General features: G+C 45.4%; 1 pseudogene; it reads left to right on the forward strand.

Moving 5' to 3' along the window:
* The first annotated feature begins 6,357 nt into the window (after positions 1 to 6,357).
* LOC116762065 lies at positions 6,358 to 7,198 on the forward strand (annotated as a pseudogene).
* The last annotated feature ends 7,446 nt before the right edge of the window (positions 7,199 to 14,644 follow it).

Below are 14,644 nucleotides of genomic sequence, written 5' to 3' on the forward strand. Positions count from 1 at the left end.
TGGATGGAAGATGTGACAACAGCCAAAATGTTTCCCAGACTAATACATGAAATACATGTGTAGAACATTACTTCTCATCCTTAGTTTTTCCTTGGTTCTTCTCTGACATACATAAAACATTGTATTATATGATTATTTTACTAAAGTCTTACAATCTGGCCACTTAGTGCCTTAGCTGTTAGTACATGTATGTACTTGGTCTTGAAGTGAAAATCTCTGGAAACATTGATACTTAGCTTCCTTGATAGTCTCATTTGGAGAGGTCCTGAGATGGAGAATATTTCCTTTATTTCCAGAGCAAAATTACACCTTCCAGAAAAGTAGTCTGTAGGTGACTTTTCCCCTCTCTTTTTGAAGTCCTCTTCACTTGTGAATTGGCATTTTTGCTTCAGTACATAACTCATTCAGATTTCATTTGGGGGCAACTGAGCATTCTTTAGAGGTCTTTTTGTGTGTGTGTGTGTGTGGTACGCAGGCCTCTCACTGTTGTGGCCTCTCCCGTTGGCGGAGCGCAGGCTCAGCGGCCATGGCTCACGGGCCCAGCCGCTCCGCGGCATGTGGGATCTTCCCGTATTGGGGCACGAACCCACGTCCCCTGCATCGGCAGGTGGACTCTCAACCACTGCGCCACCAGGGAAGCCCTAGAGGTCATTTTTTTGTTAAGTCCCAAAACTGCAAATCAGAGCCAAGAGGGAAAGTTGCTGAAAAACTGCTTAATGAATGCTGCCTTGGAGGGGGGTGGAGGTGGCTGTTTGTGTTGAACATTTGGAAAGAGGAATGGAAATACTCAGTATATCATCATCAGTATATCAAGTTTTGAGAGCTGAAAGTTATTTTTGAGAGAATAACTCCCGCAGGAAACAATTTCTAAATCCTTTTAAACTTAGGCAGCTAGTACTTTTAACCCAATCCAACTGGCTCTCTGCCACTAGAATTTTTTATAATGAGAATTTATTTTTAGTTTAGATAAAATCCATGTTAAGCTTCAATAAGAGTGCTTTGCAAATAAATACAAATTGGAATGTTGATTTGTCATTTAATCCTTTTCATGTCACACCTTCCCCACATGGTAGTCTATGACACAGGCATTTAATGGGGAATGGGGTACAGTGATAGGGCATAATACCAGCTCAGTATCTCAAAACCGGTAATATTTGACCTGTGTTCAATATTAGGATGCTGAGACCTTGAACTAAATGTAAGTTCACCCCTGTTTTAGATTAGGATAAGTTAAGAGGTGTTGGTTGTAGGGCTTTTAAATACCCTAAGAGAAAGGCTCTTGGATCTTGAGGTGGCAAATAATCTTGAGAGTGCTTTGTAAAGCCCCTTACCTAGAAGTGGAAAACGAGTGAATTGAGTCAGATGGTAAGGGCTGTGTACTAAAGGCAGAGCTTGCAGTTAAAGGCTATGTGAAGAATGAAGTGAAGAAGTGAGTGTGAGTACCTTAATCATAAAGTAGAAGAGGGCAGGAGTACATAACTGCTTGGAGGTAAAAGTGAAAGGATTCTAAAACCATGAATTTACACCAATTCCAGTTTAATGATTTTTTGACTTTCCTTCAGCCCTATTGCCATACAAGCAGTGTGGGATAATTTGTCCAGCTTTAGTACTGGCAGGAAGGCCAAGAAGTTGGGAGTGTTACTGCCCTAATGAAAAGGCTGGCTCATGTGTCCCAGCTGTCTGGGGTTTAATGGGGATAGGAAATTCACTGAACTGGCAATCCTGGTTGGTTTTCAGTTGGCAATGTATAGCAGTCTGTTTGAAATGAAAGTGGCTTCCAGAAGTGAGGTTGGAAGTAGAAGTTGCCCACTTTGTAAATAGAGTAGGTGAACACTGATAGTTTGGAGAGGGCTAAGAAAGTAACTGCCTTTTCAGGTGCTGGAAGCTCGGGTGAAAACCGGTGGAGTAGTCAGGAAGTTTAAAAACAATTTTTTTTGCCCCATCTCTGCCCCACCATGCCTACTCACTCTGGCCAGCTATATCCTCCCGGAAAGGAAGTTTTGTTTTTGAGTACAGCTCTGCCAAACACTATCCTTTTTCTTGTGTAATGCTTAATCACTTGGGAGGTGAGTATCCCTGTTAAACAGAGGGCAGAAAAGCTCATACATAATTCCTCATCCTACCAAACAAGTACGAACACTCTTGGACTTAATGACGATTCGAGGTGATTTTTTTTGACTACGGTGGTGAAAAAGCAATAGGCTTAAACTATGAATTTTGATCTCCTTGGCTAGTGATGTTTGGCAGTATACTTTTTTTTTTTTTTTTTTTTTTTTTTTTTTTGCGGTACGGATGCGCAGGCACAGCGGCCGAGTCTCAAGGGCCCAGCTGCTCCGCGGCATGTGGGATCCTCCCCGACCGGGGCACGAACCCGCGTCCCCTGCATCGGCAGGTGGACTCAGCCACTGCGCCACCAGGGAAGCCCCGGCAGTATACTCTTGGTGCAGGGGCAGCAAGCCAAGCAGTGGCTCCCAGTCAGCTATGTGATCACGAGAATAAACGACAAATACACTTAAAAAGCATTCTGGACTCATACACCCATTTTGTTTTTCGCTTTCTGTATTCAGTGACTTACATGAGAGATTCAGTACTTTATGTTAGATGATTTTGCCCAACTGTAGGCTAATGTAAGTGTTCTGAACACGTTTAAGGTAGGCTAGATTAAACTGTGATGTTGGCAGGTTAGGTGTATTAATTAAATGTGGTTTTGACTTGTATTTTCAATTTATGACTGGTTTATCAAGATGTAACCCCGTCATAAGTTGAGGAAGATCTGTAGTGTATTCAGCACTGAGGCCATACTTGGCTCCACAGCCCTTGTTTTCTGCTCACTGCATTTTTATTTTACAACCCAATCATAAGATGCCACTTAGTGACTGTCATGTTTATGGTAAAAGTAAATTGTACAGACACTGGAAAAGACTTAACCTCCTTTCTAGAGGTAACTTGTTAAATTTGTTTTCTAGAAAGTTAGGCATACTGTAATGAGCAAGTATTTATACAGCTAAAATGCTAATCTTAGCTTTATCCTTATTACACATCTGAAGCATGTACATATGAGGTTTATGTACATGTCATCTGGGCAAGTACCACAACTGTTAAGCAGTCAAGGTATTTCTTGCCAAAGGCCTACCTGGCTTAATTTAATGACTAATGCTTAATGACTAAAATGTCACTGTCAAGGACGACAAAGCTGTGCTAATGTGGATGGGTTGACATTGATTCTGTCCTGTCCATGTTCACTATTAACCTTGTGTCATGGGCATGCTTCAAAGCTGTGACTAGTTGCTATGGCAACTCCGGTCTCCTGGTCTTGACATCACCCTTATAGGAATGGTGGTATTGCATTTTAAACTTACATTTGGGGCCTTTTAATTTTTTCAACTTTATAGAGAAAAGTGCACACTTTTTTTTTTTTTTTTTAATGGAGTCTTCGAACACCCCAGAATTCCATGGCCAGACAAGGCTGTTGCAGAGATGAACGCACCTTCTCTGGTTTCAAAACTGGGTGGTTGAAGTTAATGCAGCATTTCTTAGTTGCTGGAGGAAGAAAATACTGGTTAAGCAGGTACATTCAAGTGATCAATTAGATTTTGACAGTGGACCTGGTGATTAAAGCTATTGAATTGCCTCCAGCAGCTGCAGCCTATTGACCTGGAAGAACATTCCATTCCTTTCCTCAAATGATTTGGATTCTCATAGAGGTGAATGGAAAGAAGGGTTTTTTTTTTTTTTTTTTTTGCGGTATGCGGGTCTCTCAGTGCCGTGGCCTCTCCCGTTGCGGAGCACAGGCTCCAGACGCGCAGGCTCAGCGGCTGTGGCTCACTGGCCCAGCCGCTCCGCGGCATGTGGGATCCTCCCAGACCGGGGCACGAACCCGTGTCCCCTGCATGGGCAGGCGGACTCCCAACAACTGCGCCACCAGGGAAGACCCAAAGAAGGGTTTTTTTAAGTGCATCATCCAAGATTGGTTCCTGAACCAGGGCCAACTTTTTGGACTTAACAGCAGGTGACAGGAAGAAAATAATTTAAAAGGGTATATCAGTAATAAGGCGAATGTACTCATCCTAGTATAGAGAAGGCTGGACAAGTTGTCCAACGTCACAGCCCACGAGTGATTGAGCTGTAATGGTGTAACCCAAGTTGCAAGACCACTTGAAGTGGCCTTAGAGTCCATAGTCCCAGTTCTATGTTTAGAGATGAGAAGGTGGATTTGCCCAAAGTCAACGCAGGGGCACCATGGCAGAGCTGGAACAAGGATTGCCCCAACAGCTAATGAAGTGCTAGTTCAGGGAGGAGTATAATGTAAAGGCCTTCAGGCTTTGAAGCCAGTAGCCAGAGTTTGAATCCTGGCTTCCTCACTTATAGCTCAATGACCAGCTGCATAATTTTTGACTTCCATTTTTCTCATCCATAAAATGGGTAATAATAGAAAATAATTACCTCCTGAAAATATCTTGAGAACACAGTGATGTGATGCATATATGGCACTCAACACAGAGTGACACTGCTCAGTAAGCATTAGCTGTTATGTGGCAGGCTAACACTGGTATGCAGTAAGCACTCAAGGAATGGCTTTTAAGCAAAACTGACCCATTTTGGTGCTGGGCAAGCAAGAGCGCCCCCAGTGCATTCTTGCATTCCCCAGTGCATACGAAGAGTGTTTCCACTGACCCTGGTCCTTACCCACTTTTGAGTCCACTGTCCAGTTTGAGTTGAAGGGGCATGGATTTGAGGGGTCCAAGGTCAAGAGGGACATTTGTGGTAAAAGGGGTCTGAGTAGATTTCAAGAAAGGGGTTTCTGAAGTCACAGGGATAGGCAGGTGGGAAGGGTAAGATGAAGGATTAAAACCGCTAGATGGCTCTTTAAAAATGGGTTTTCACATTAGCCCAGCCTGTATTCAAATTTCCATCTTCTGGCTGTGTGTCTGGGACAAGTCACATCTTAATTTCTTGTTTGTAAAGTTGGGGATAACAAAAACACCTCAGAGGGCATTAAACTGGTCACTCTTTGTTTATGTCTGGTATTTTCCACTCTTTGCTGGAATCACATGGGGGAACTTTTGAAAACTAATACCTGGGCCCAGCCCCCAGAGGTTATGATTTAGTTTGTCTGAGCTGGGAGCTTGGTATCGGAATGCTTTAAAAGTTCCCCAGGTGATTCTAAGGAGCAGTCAGGATTAAGACCTGTTTCTGATCCCACAGTAGTCCTGTGGGTCTGTCTCCTCCCTATGCCAGTTCTCCCAGGCCTCCCCGTATATGGAGCAAGGCACATCCCTGTTCTTGCCTCTTAACCTTGCTGGGAACGGCAGCTCTGGTTCTGTTCTGTACAGAGGCTGTGAAGCCGGATTGAAAACTCCTAGCATTCCCTGGGTGCTTGCCTTGGTGTCACCTAGCCGCTGGATGAGATTGCTTTCACGAGAAAATGCTTTGTTCCTTCATTCATCAAGCTGGTTGCTGGTGCTGGGGTTATTCCTTGAGCAAGGTGTGGGAGAGAAAATATAGACCAGAAAGGGAGCTGAAATTGAATTACCATGCACTGAGCACACGTATGGTGCTTTTTCTCATCAACTCTGTGATGTTGGGGTTCTCTCTCATTTACCCAAGAAGCTCAGACAGGGAGAGTGGTCTCAACCATATCAGACTGGGGCCCCCTTTCTGTAAAAAAAAAATTTTGAAATGATCCTTCACTATTCTGAAGTGAAACCCATTTTCTACACTATTTAAAAACAAACAAGATGAAGGCTTTAATATAAAAAAGGAGGGGCTTCCCTGGTGGCGCAGTGGTTGAGAGTCCGCCTGCCGATGCAGGGGACACGGGTTCGTGCCCCGGTCCGGGAAGATCCCACATGCCGAGGAGCAGCTGGGCATAGCAGCTGAGCCTGCGCGTCCGGAGCCTGCGCTCTGCAGCGGGAGAGGCCACAACAGTGAGAGGCCCGCGAACCGCAAAAAAAAAAAAAAGGAAAGCAGTTTATAAAATATTATGTATTTCTGTATGTTAGGCATGACTGCTAGAAGACATAAGAAGTCAGATGCTTAAACCCACTTGAAGCTATTCCATACTTGCCCTATAAGAAAATTAAGAGTGAAGGCACATATAGACATCAGAATAAAAACTACATTCAGGGGGGCTTCCCTGGTGGCGCAGTGGTTGAGAGTCCGCCTGCCGACGCAGGGGACACGGGTTCGTGCCCCGGTCCGGGAGGATCCTACATGCCGCGGAGCGGCTGGGCCCATGAGCCATGGACGCTGAGCCTGCGCGTCCGGAGCCTGTGCTCCGCAATGGGAGAGGCCACAACAGTGAGAGGCCTGCGTACCGCAAAAAAAAAAAACAAAAAAACTAGAGTCAGGAAGTAATGATAGATCAGACTTATTTGAATGTGATATGAGAGAGGGAGAAATAAGCTTAACTGAAGTAGGGATAACATGCCAAGACAAATAGACTGCTGAATTGGAGAAATGAGAAAGTACAGTATTCTCACAAATGAGCTGGGCCTTAAAACTATAATGTCAAAAAATAAACTCACAACGGGACTTCCCTGGTGGTCCAGTGGTTAAGACTCCACACTTCTTTTCCGGTCAGCAGCCTGAGGTGACCTCTAAAAATGGTTCGCTATTCACTTGACCCAGAAAACCCCACAAAATCATGCAAGTCGAGAGGTTCAAATCTTCGTGTTCACTTTAAGAACACTCGTGAAACAGCCCAGGCCATTGAGGGTATGCATATCCAAAAAGCCACCAAGTATCTGAAGGATGTCACCTTAAAGAAGCAATGTGTGCCATTCCGTTGTTACAATGGTGGAGCTGGTAGGTGTGCCCAGGCCAAACAGTGGGGCTGGACGCAGGGTCGGTGGCCCAAAAAGAGTGCTTAATTTTTACTGCACATGCTCAAAAATGCAGAGAGTAATGCTGAACTGTAGGGCTTAGATGTAGATTCTCTGGTCATTGAGCATATCCAGGTGAACAAAGCCCCCAAGATGCGGCGCAGGAGTTACAGAGCTCATGGTCGGATCAACCCATACATGAGCTCTCCCTGCCACATTGAGATGATCCTTACTGAAAAATAACAGATTGTTCCTAAATCAGAAGAGGAGGTTGCCCAGAAGAAAAAGCTATCCCAGAAGAAATTGAAGAAACAAAAACTTATGGCCTGGGAATAAATGCTGCAAAAAATAAATGCAAATAAAAGTAAAAAAAATCCATACTTCCACTGAAGGGTGCACGGTTGGATCCCTGGTCGGGGGAACTAAGATCCCTCATGCTGCAAGGCCAAAAAACCAAAACAAACAAACAAAAAATCCAAACCTCACAACATGGGGCAGGGGGAGGGGAGTAAATTAAAAAGTACCTATCCCATGGGGTTGTTATGAAGGTTTAAGTGAATTAATACATGAAATGTGCTTAAAACAGTTCCTGGCACTTAAACACTGTTTCAGTATTAAATAGTATATATCCTTTGATAGAAGGGGAATGACAATTAGAAAAAAAATAAGTGCAAGTGCACAGGGTAAAGTAATTACTTCTAGACAGTGTCTTTATTCCATTTAATCATTCTTTCTTTAATGGCTTTATGCAGGTGCTTTTAATATTTTCTACCTGTAGTTGGTTCAGACCCGTGGGCATGGGTAATTCTTTGTGTACCAGACATCGAGTACCTCTGTCCCCTTCCCCTAAAGTCAGTTAGCTCCCTGGCCAGTGTGACCACCATAAAAAAAAAAAATCAGTTCCCCAGGCATCCACTAGGAGGCAGTACTGCCCTGTTGAGAATACTAAGCCAAATTCTTTGCCTGAGGTCACATACCTGTTTAGTAGAATTGCATCTCCACTGACTCCAAAGTCATTTTTTCCACTATGATAGTAACAATAAAGATAGTAATAAAGACAATAGTGATAATAATTAGCATTCCTTGAACTCATGCCAGCATTTTACTAAATGTTTTACATATATATACCACCAGCTCACTTAAACCTCACCATTTGAGGGCAGTTTTTCATTTTGCAGATGAAGAAACCAAGGCTTAGGTCCAAGACCCATGTTAAGTGTTTCGCGTAGAAGAGGTTGCACTTGAGCTAAGTGTTGAAGAATGGGATTGGCATAGAAAGCTGGTTATATAAAGAAAAAAACCACATGCATAAAAGCAAAGGCATGAAACTTCAAGATTTTATATGGACTGACAACTTTAAGACCCCATGAATTTATTCAGGGTTTAGAATTGGAGATTGGTAGAAAGTCAGAGCTAGAGGGGAACTCAGAGGTCATCAGGGATTGGTGATTTTCAAACTTGAAAACTAGCCAAATCTTTTTTTGGAATGAAATCTTACATATAATAACTATAAAATATATAAAACAATTTAAATGATATTGTTATAAAAAGTATAAGTTCTAGTAGATAGTATTCACTTATAAAAGATAGGAAAAATAATGTTGTTTTGATGAATGCAGTATTAGATTGACCTCAGAACCCAGTTTTTCCTGTTTTGGTTGTACAGAGAAGTGAATATAATAAGTAACATTTTAAAACACCTCATTTTGCAATCCCATAAGTGACAGGATAGGAAGGTCTACCCCAAAACCACCTAGAAACACAGATTCACTTCAGTATATTAATAGCCATATGGTTGAACAGGTTTAATGTTTAAAAAAATACTTTGAAAAATCATTAGACATTTTAAACAAACAAATGTCTGTGAGACTTCTGTAGCACCATGTGAGAATTCCTTATGCTGCCCTCGTCTTTACTCGGCAAAGAGCCTGAGGTGAAGGGACAGGGGAGTGAGTTGCTCAGACTCATGGGGCCCAGCTAGGGCCATCTCTGGGCACTCAGCCTCCTGAGTCCCAGCCCAGTGCTCCTTCTGAGAGACCAGTCGACATCTGGTGTGGCAGCATGCCACAGCCTGGCTGTACAACCCCTCACCTGAGAGGGCCCTTGGCTGCTTGCCCATCTCCCTGGCAGATAAAGCCTCAGACGGAGGGCAAACAGTACCTGGCTCCAGCAGTCAGTGCAGGTCTGATTCATGCGTGGTTTGTGCCTGTGCCAGCCGTGAAGGCTGTCTCCTGATCCTCTGCTCATTTTCATCACTTCCCTCACTGTGGCCAGACTGGGACTCTTGAGCAACAGGCAGACACCTGTGAGCTTGAGAATGGTGTTGGCTCTTTTAAGGAGGGTTTTCCAGGCCACAACAGGACTTGTCTGTCCCATCCCCCTGGGCAGCTCAGAGCATTGCCCCATCAACGTCAGTTTCAGTATCAGGGTGGGGCGGCATCATGGGGTGGGGTGCCGTGTTACCAGGGCGCAGACACATTGGCAACAGATGGTGGCTCTGGAGCATGGGAGAACAGGTGGGCTACCTACCACCAGGATTTCAAAAATACCATTTATCAGCATTTGCCTTTTGAAAGAAGCAATTTGCTTACAAATGGCAAGACATTTAAAAATTTAACTTGCTCTTTTTTTCAGAAAAGCATATTAAGTCACTATTAGGAGATTTTTTTTTTTTTTTTTTTTTTTTTGTGGTACGCGGGCCTCTCACTGTTGTGGCCTCTCCCGTTGCAGACCACAGGCTCCGCTCGCGCAGGCTCAGCGGCCATGGCTCATGGGCCCAGCCGCTCCGCGGCAGGTGGGATCTTCCCAGACCGGGGCACGAACCCACGTCCCCTGCATCGGCAGGCGGACTCTCAACCACTGCGTCACCAGGGAAGCCCTAGGAGGTATTTTTAATCACAGTATATTAGCATTTTTGTTTACAGAATGCATTCTGTTGCTACTGAAGAGAATACCATGAGCAAGCAATGTTTTTATACAGAAACAAATGTTTTAAAAGTAGGTTCAGACACTGAAACCTTTGGCTAGACACAGGCTGTTATGTAATAATAAATTAACCTGACCTTGACTCAGAACAGGTGCCCCAGAAGCAGGTTCGTAGAGTATCGCTCTGCTGGGAAAGGCTCTTCTTCGAGGCTCTATGGTCACGTTGCAGGAGAGGGAGAAGGTTCTGCTTTCTTCCAGAGTTGAAGGGATGACCTTGATCAAATCGTTGTGCATTTGTATACCCGCTCCTGGCACGTCACCGTGGCCTCTCGTGATAGTGAAGCCTTTGACTTCTCTGGGAACTCAGTACCCACAGCTAAGAAGTGGGAGCTACACTGCTTCCCTTCCAACCTTGTTAGGACAAAACCTGAGGTAACGCGTGTAAAGCTTCAACAACTCTGCCTGGCACAGAGGAAGCCCCAAAAGTTGCCAAGCTCAGCGTTTTTCACATGAGCTCTACTCCATCCCCTTTAACTACTCATTTTTAATTCAAAGGTAATCCATGATGTGGTAGAAAAAAGAGAGAATACATAAACAAAAAAGGAAGAAAGGGACCCAATAGTTTCTGGTTTTCCTAAGATTTTTTCTATCCTGTTTTCTTTATTCTGTGTGCTTGGAATGGGAAGTGTCCTCATTTGTGTTTAGGGAGTGTTAGAGAGGTGATATCATGGCCCCACTTTGCAAATGAGGAAACTGAATCCAGAAAGAAGTGCCTTTCCCAAGGTCACGAAGACAGTAGGAAGGTTAAGTCGGGTTTGAAACCCACAGCCTGTGAGTCTGAGCCCAGCACTTGTTTCAGGACCAGGAGGGGCCTCAGAGGTGCCGTGCACTGAGGTGTCCACAGGTGAGTCTCAGACACCTGCCCCTGAACCCCCATATGTGCAGGGAGCCTGTGCCCATGATATCGTATTTCCCTCATGATGACTTGAGGTACTCAAAACCATTCCCCACTGAAGATAAATTCCTATTTTGCAGCCTGCCCAGTCCTGGGAGTGGGCAGGCTGTGAGTAAACAACTCACCTAAGTAGGGTTTTTTAAAATTATTTATTTATTTATTTTGGCTGCGTTGGGTCTTTGTTGCTGCGCATGGGCTTTCACTGGTTGTGGTGAGCGGGGGCTACTCTTCGTTGTGGTGCTCCGGCATCTTGTTGTGGTGGCTTCTCTTGTTGTGGAGCATGGGCTCTAGGCACACGGGCCTCAGTAGTTGCAGCACATGGGCTCAGTAGTTGTGGCTCGTGGGCTCTAGAGTGCAGGCTCAGTAGTTGTGGCGCACGGGATTAGTTGCTCCGCGGCATGTGGGATCTTCCCGGACCAGGGCTGGAACCCGTGTCCCATGTTGGCAGGTGGATTCTTAACCACTGCGCCACCAGGGAAGCCCTAAGTAGGGTTTTTAGGTGCCTCAGTTTTGCTCTCCCAGGGATACTGGGTTGGCACTGTCCTTAGTCTTGCAAGCACGTAAGTACTGTCCTTCTGGGCTTTTCCCTCACTTTATTTTTAAGATTTATTTTTGGGACTTCCTGGTCCGGGAAGATCCCACATGCCGCGGAACAACTAAGCCCGTGTGCCACAACTACTGAGCCTGCACTCTAAAGCCCACGAGCCACAACTACTGAAGCCCGTGTGCCTAGAGCCCGTGCTCTGCAACAAGAGAAGCCACCGCAATGAGAAGCCTGTGCACCACAACGAAGAGTAGCCCCTGCTCGATGCAACCTAAGAAAGCCCACTTGCAGCAATGGAGACCCGATGCAGCCAAAAATAAATATATATTTTTTTTAATTTTTTAATTTATTTTTGGCTGCATCAGGTCTTAGTTGCGGCATGAGGAATCTTCGTTGCAGCCCGCGAGCTTCTCTCTAGTTGTGGCCCACAGGCTTCTCTCTAGTTGTGGTGTGTGGGTTTTCTCTTAGTTGTGGTATGCAGGTTCCAGGGCACGTGGGCTCTGTAGTTGTGGCGCTCGGGTTCCAGAGCACGTGGGCTCTGTAATTTGCAGCACGTAGGCTCCCTAGTTGAGGTGTGCAAGCTTAGTAGTTGTGGTGTGCAGGCATAGTTGCCTGTGGCACATGGGATCTTAGTTCCCTGAAAATGGCCCACAGTGTCCTTCCAGCTGAATTCTGACTCAGCCTCATCCACTGCTTCAGGCAGAGGCACCCCTTGATCAGATACAAGTTTGCTACACTGGGACCAAATGGCCTGCAAGGTCTTTTCCAGCACTCACTAGGACTTGCCAAGACCAGAAAAAGAATAAGGTTTTCTGTAAGGATGGCAGGTCCAGACAGTCTATTTCCTGGAGGGGAAAGGAAAAATGTTAAATGCATACAGCGGCTGACAATTCATCCAAGGAGGCATCAGGCTTTTTAACAGGTTTTTTGTTCTACAGCGGTCAGGCAAGTGTTAATATTTGATTAAGATTTGAATAGTCTCTGAAAACTTAGTCCTCAAACAACTCTGTTAATAGTTACTATTCCCATTGCACAGATGTGGAAACTGAAGCTTAGAGAAGGAAAATAACTTACCTCAGAGTGAGGAAATGCCACAGCCAGGACTAGAACCCAAGGCCTGACTCCCTAGGCCCAAGCTCTTCCAGCACATCTCAGCTGTGTGTATGTGCTATTAGCAGGGCTGGCATTGGGACTCACATTGATTCAGAGGCTGCATGGATACCCACGAAACCCCTGGAGGAAGCAAGTTCTTTCTCAGAGAAGGCCAGTGGGTGTAAAGGAGAAGGATGCCAATGAGAAATGAACACTGCCAGGGCCAGAAGTTGTCTGTGCGATGGCCACTGGGTCACCTTTCGTCATTCAGAGCAGCATCAAGAAGGTTTTACATAACATTTCCAGGTTGCACAATGGGGCTCGAAGTCCTATGGCTGTCTCTGGTGGGAAGAGCACAGCATTCAGAGTCTGGAGACCTGGATTTGGCTACTGTTGGCTTCCAGCAATACTGTATTACAAGCCTGTGCACATTACTTGGCTCCTTGGGCCTTGGTCTTGTCATCTGTAAAACAGGAACATGGGGCTATTATAGGATTTAAATGGAAAAAAAACAACAATCTTTAATGAAAGCTTCGTAGGTGCCCAGCACTGTTCACCGGCATTAACTTATTTAGTCTTCACAGCAACCCTCAGAAACTAGGTGTTATTACTATCTTCAGTTTTAAAAAGAGGCACAGTTAAGTAACTTGCCCAGTATTACACAGCAGCAAGTGGGGAAGCTGGAATTGGAACCTAGACAGTCCATTAGATGAATAAATGAATTCTAGGGCTGGTGAATCCTAGACAACACCTTTCTGAGTGTCAAAGACTATTCAAGGTAGATGGGCCCTTAGAAGGGCCTTAGTTTAAGGACTGTTTAGCAGATAAGGAATCCATGGGTCAGAGGGTGAAAAACCTGCAGGACGTCTTGGTAAGTCTGTGGCAGAACTGAGGTGAGGATCCAGGCCTCTCGGCAGCCTTGCCCAGTCGGGGCAACCATGGTCCACAATCCTGAGGTTATGTTCTAGGAAACACAACTCACTGAAAAAGTGCAGTCACTTCCATAATCACTAATGCAGAGAGACTCAGTGAACACTTAAGGCACTTCCACGACTCTCGGACACATTGTATCCATTAACCCTTTCCCAAACACTTTAAATAACACCGTTAGGAAAATGGTAATGAAAGAATAAGGCACTAGGCAATGCTGTGTGGTAACACATACCTACAAAACCCTGCACTTAGAATACATACAAATGAAAGGATATACTAGAATGGCTGCCTACGCAGCAGGGGATTGGGAGTGACCTACACGGTAAAGGGGAATACATAAAACAAGAGGGGACTAGCCAGGACTAGTGATGACTGTGAGCCATCATCTGGGGAGTAGGATTGACTCATCCCACTGCACTGGAGGGCCAAAAATAAAACTGAGTAAAATAAGACAAGAGATGAAATCACTTTGCCTGAAACACATTGGCTCTGGGCTCAAGGAGGAAAAGCGGGCACACATCCCGGGCTGCCTCACCAAAGGCAGAGGCCTGGAAGTGTCCCTGAGTGGAGTGAGTCAGGTCAAGGGGAGAGCCAGTTACACGTATGTCTGTGAGCTCAAGCCTACCACACACTGGTCCAAGTGGCACACCCACCCATCTCCCATGCCAATGGACTGTGCCTGGGAAGATCAGGTGAAGGAAGAGGGCATCTTCATTTACTCAGCTTGCCCACTGTAGATGGGACAGTTGGATGCAGACCTCCCCTAACAGCCCACCTGGCAACTGGAACCTCCCAGGGAAGCGGGTATCCCCTGAGCACAGAGCCCACAGTTCTGGGCTCGGGTCACAAGGTGGCAGCATGGTGAAGAAAGCTGGTTCTCAACTCCATACAGAGGATATCCAGGTTTGCCTGTGAGCACAGGAAGAGGGGGAACCATGGTCCTTAGAGAGCGAGAGTGGCTCATTTATTAAACATGAAATGAGGCAGAAGCCTGTAACTCCAGTGGCTGGGAAAGGGCATTAAGGAGAGGCAGGCATGATTTTCTAGAAAGTAGTCCTCACCCATGAACCACCACAGTGGTGAGTGACTCTGTCTGTATGTGTGTCTATAGGTGAACGTGTATGATTGAGTATGTCTGGTGTGTGTGTGACTAGTGTAATGCTGAGTGTGTGACTGTACATTGAGTGTGAGTGTGTGACTATGAGTCTGGGAGTGGGGGAAGAGGGAAGCAGCAGGCTCAGGTGTTGCCAGAGAGGCTAGGAGGAAACTATAAAACTGGCAATGCCCTCTTTATCAGGAAGCCCTTCTGGGTCAATAAGGGCAGAGCACAAAGTTCACACAGATAGTAGTGACTGGAAGGCATGAAGCATG

Source organism: Phocoena sinus, chromosome 11 (assembly GCF_008692025.1).
Source record: "Phocoena sinus isolate mPhoSin1 chromosome 11, mPhoSin1.pri, whole genome shotgun sequence".
In the NCBI taxonomy this organism is placed as follows: domain Eukaryota; kingdom Metazoa; phylum Chordata; class Mammalia; order Artiodactyla; family Phocoenidae; genus Phocoena; species Phocoena sinus.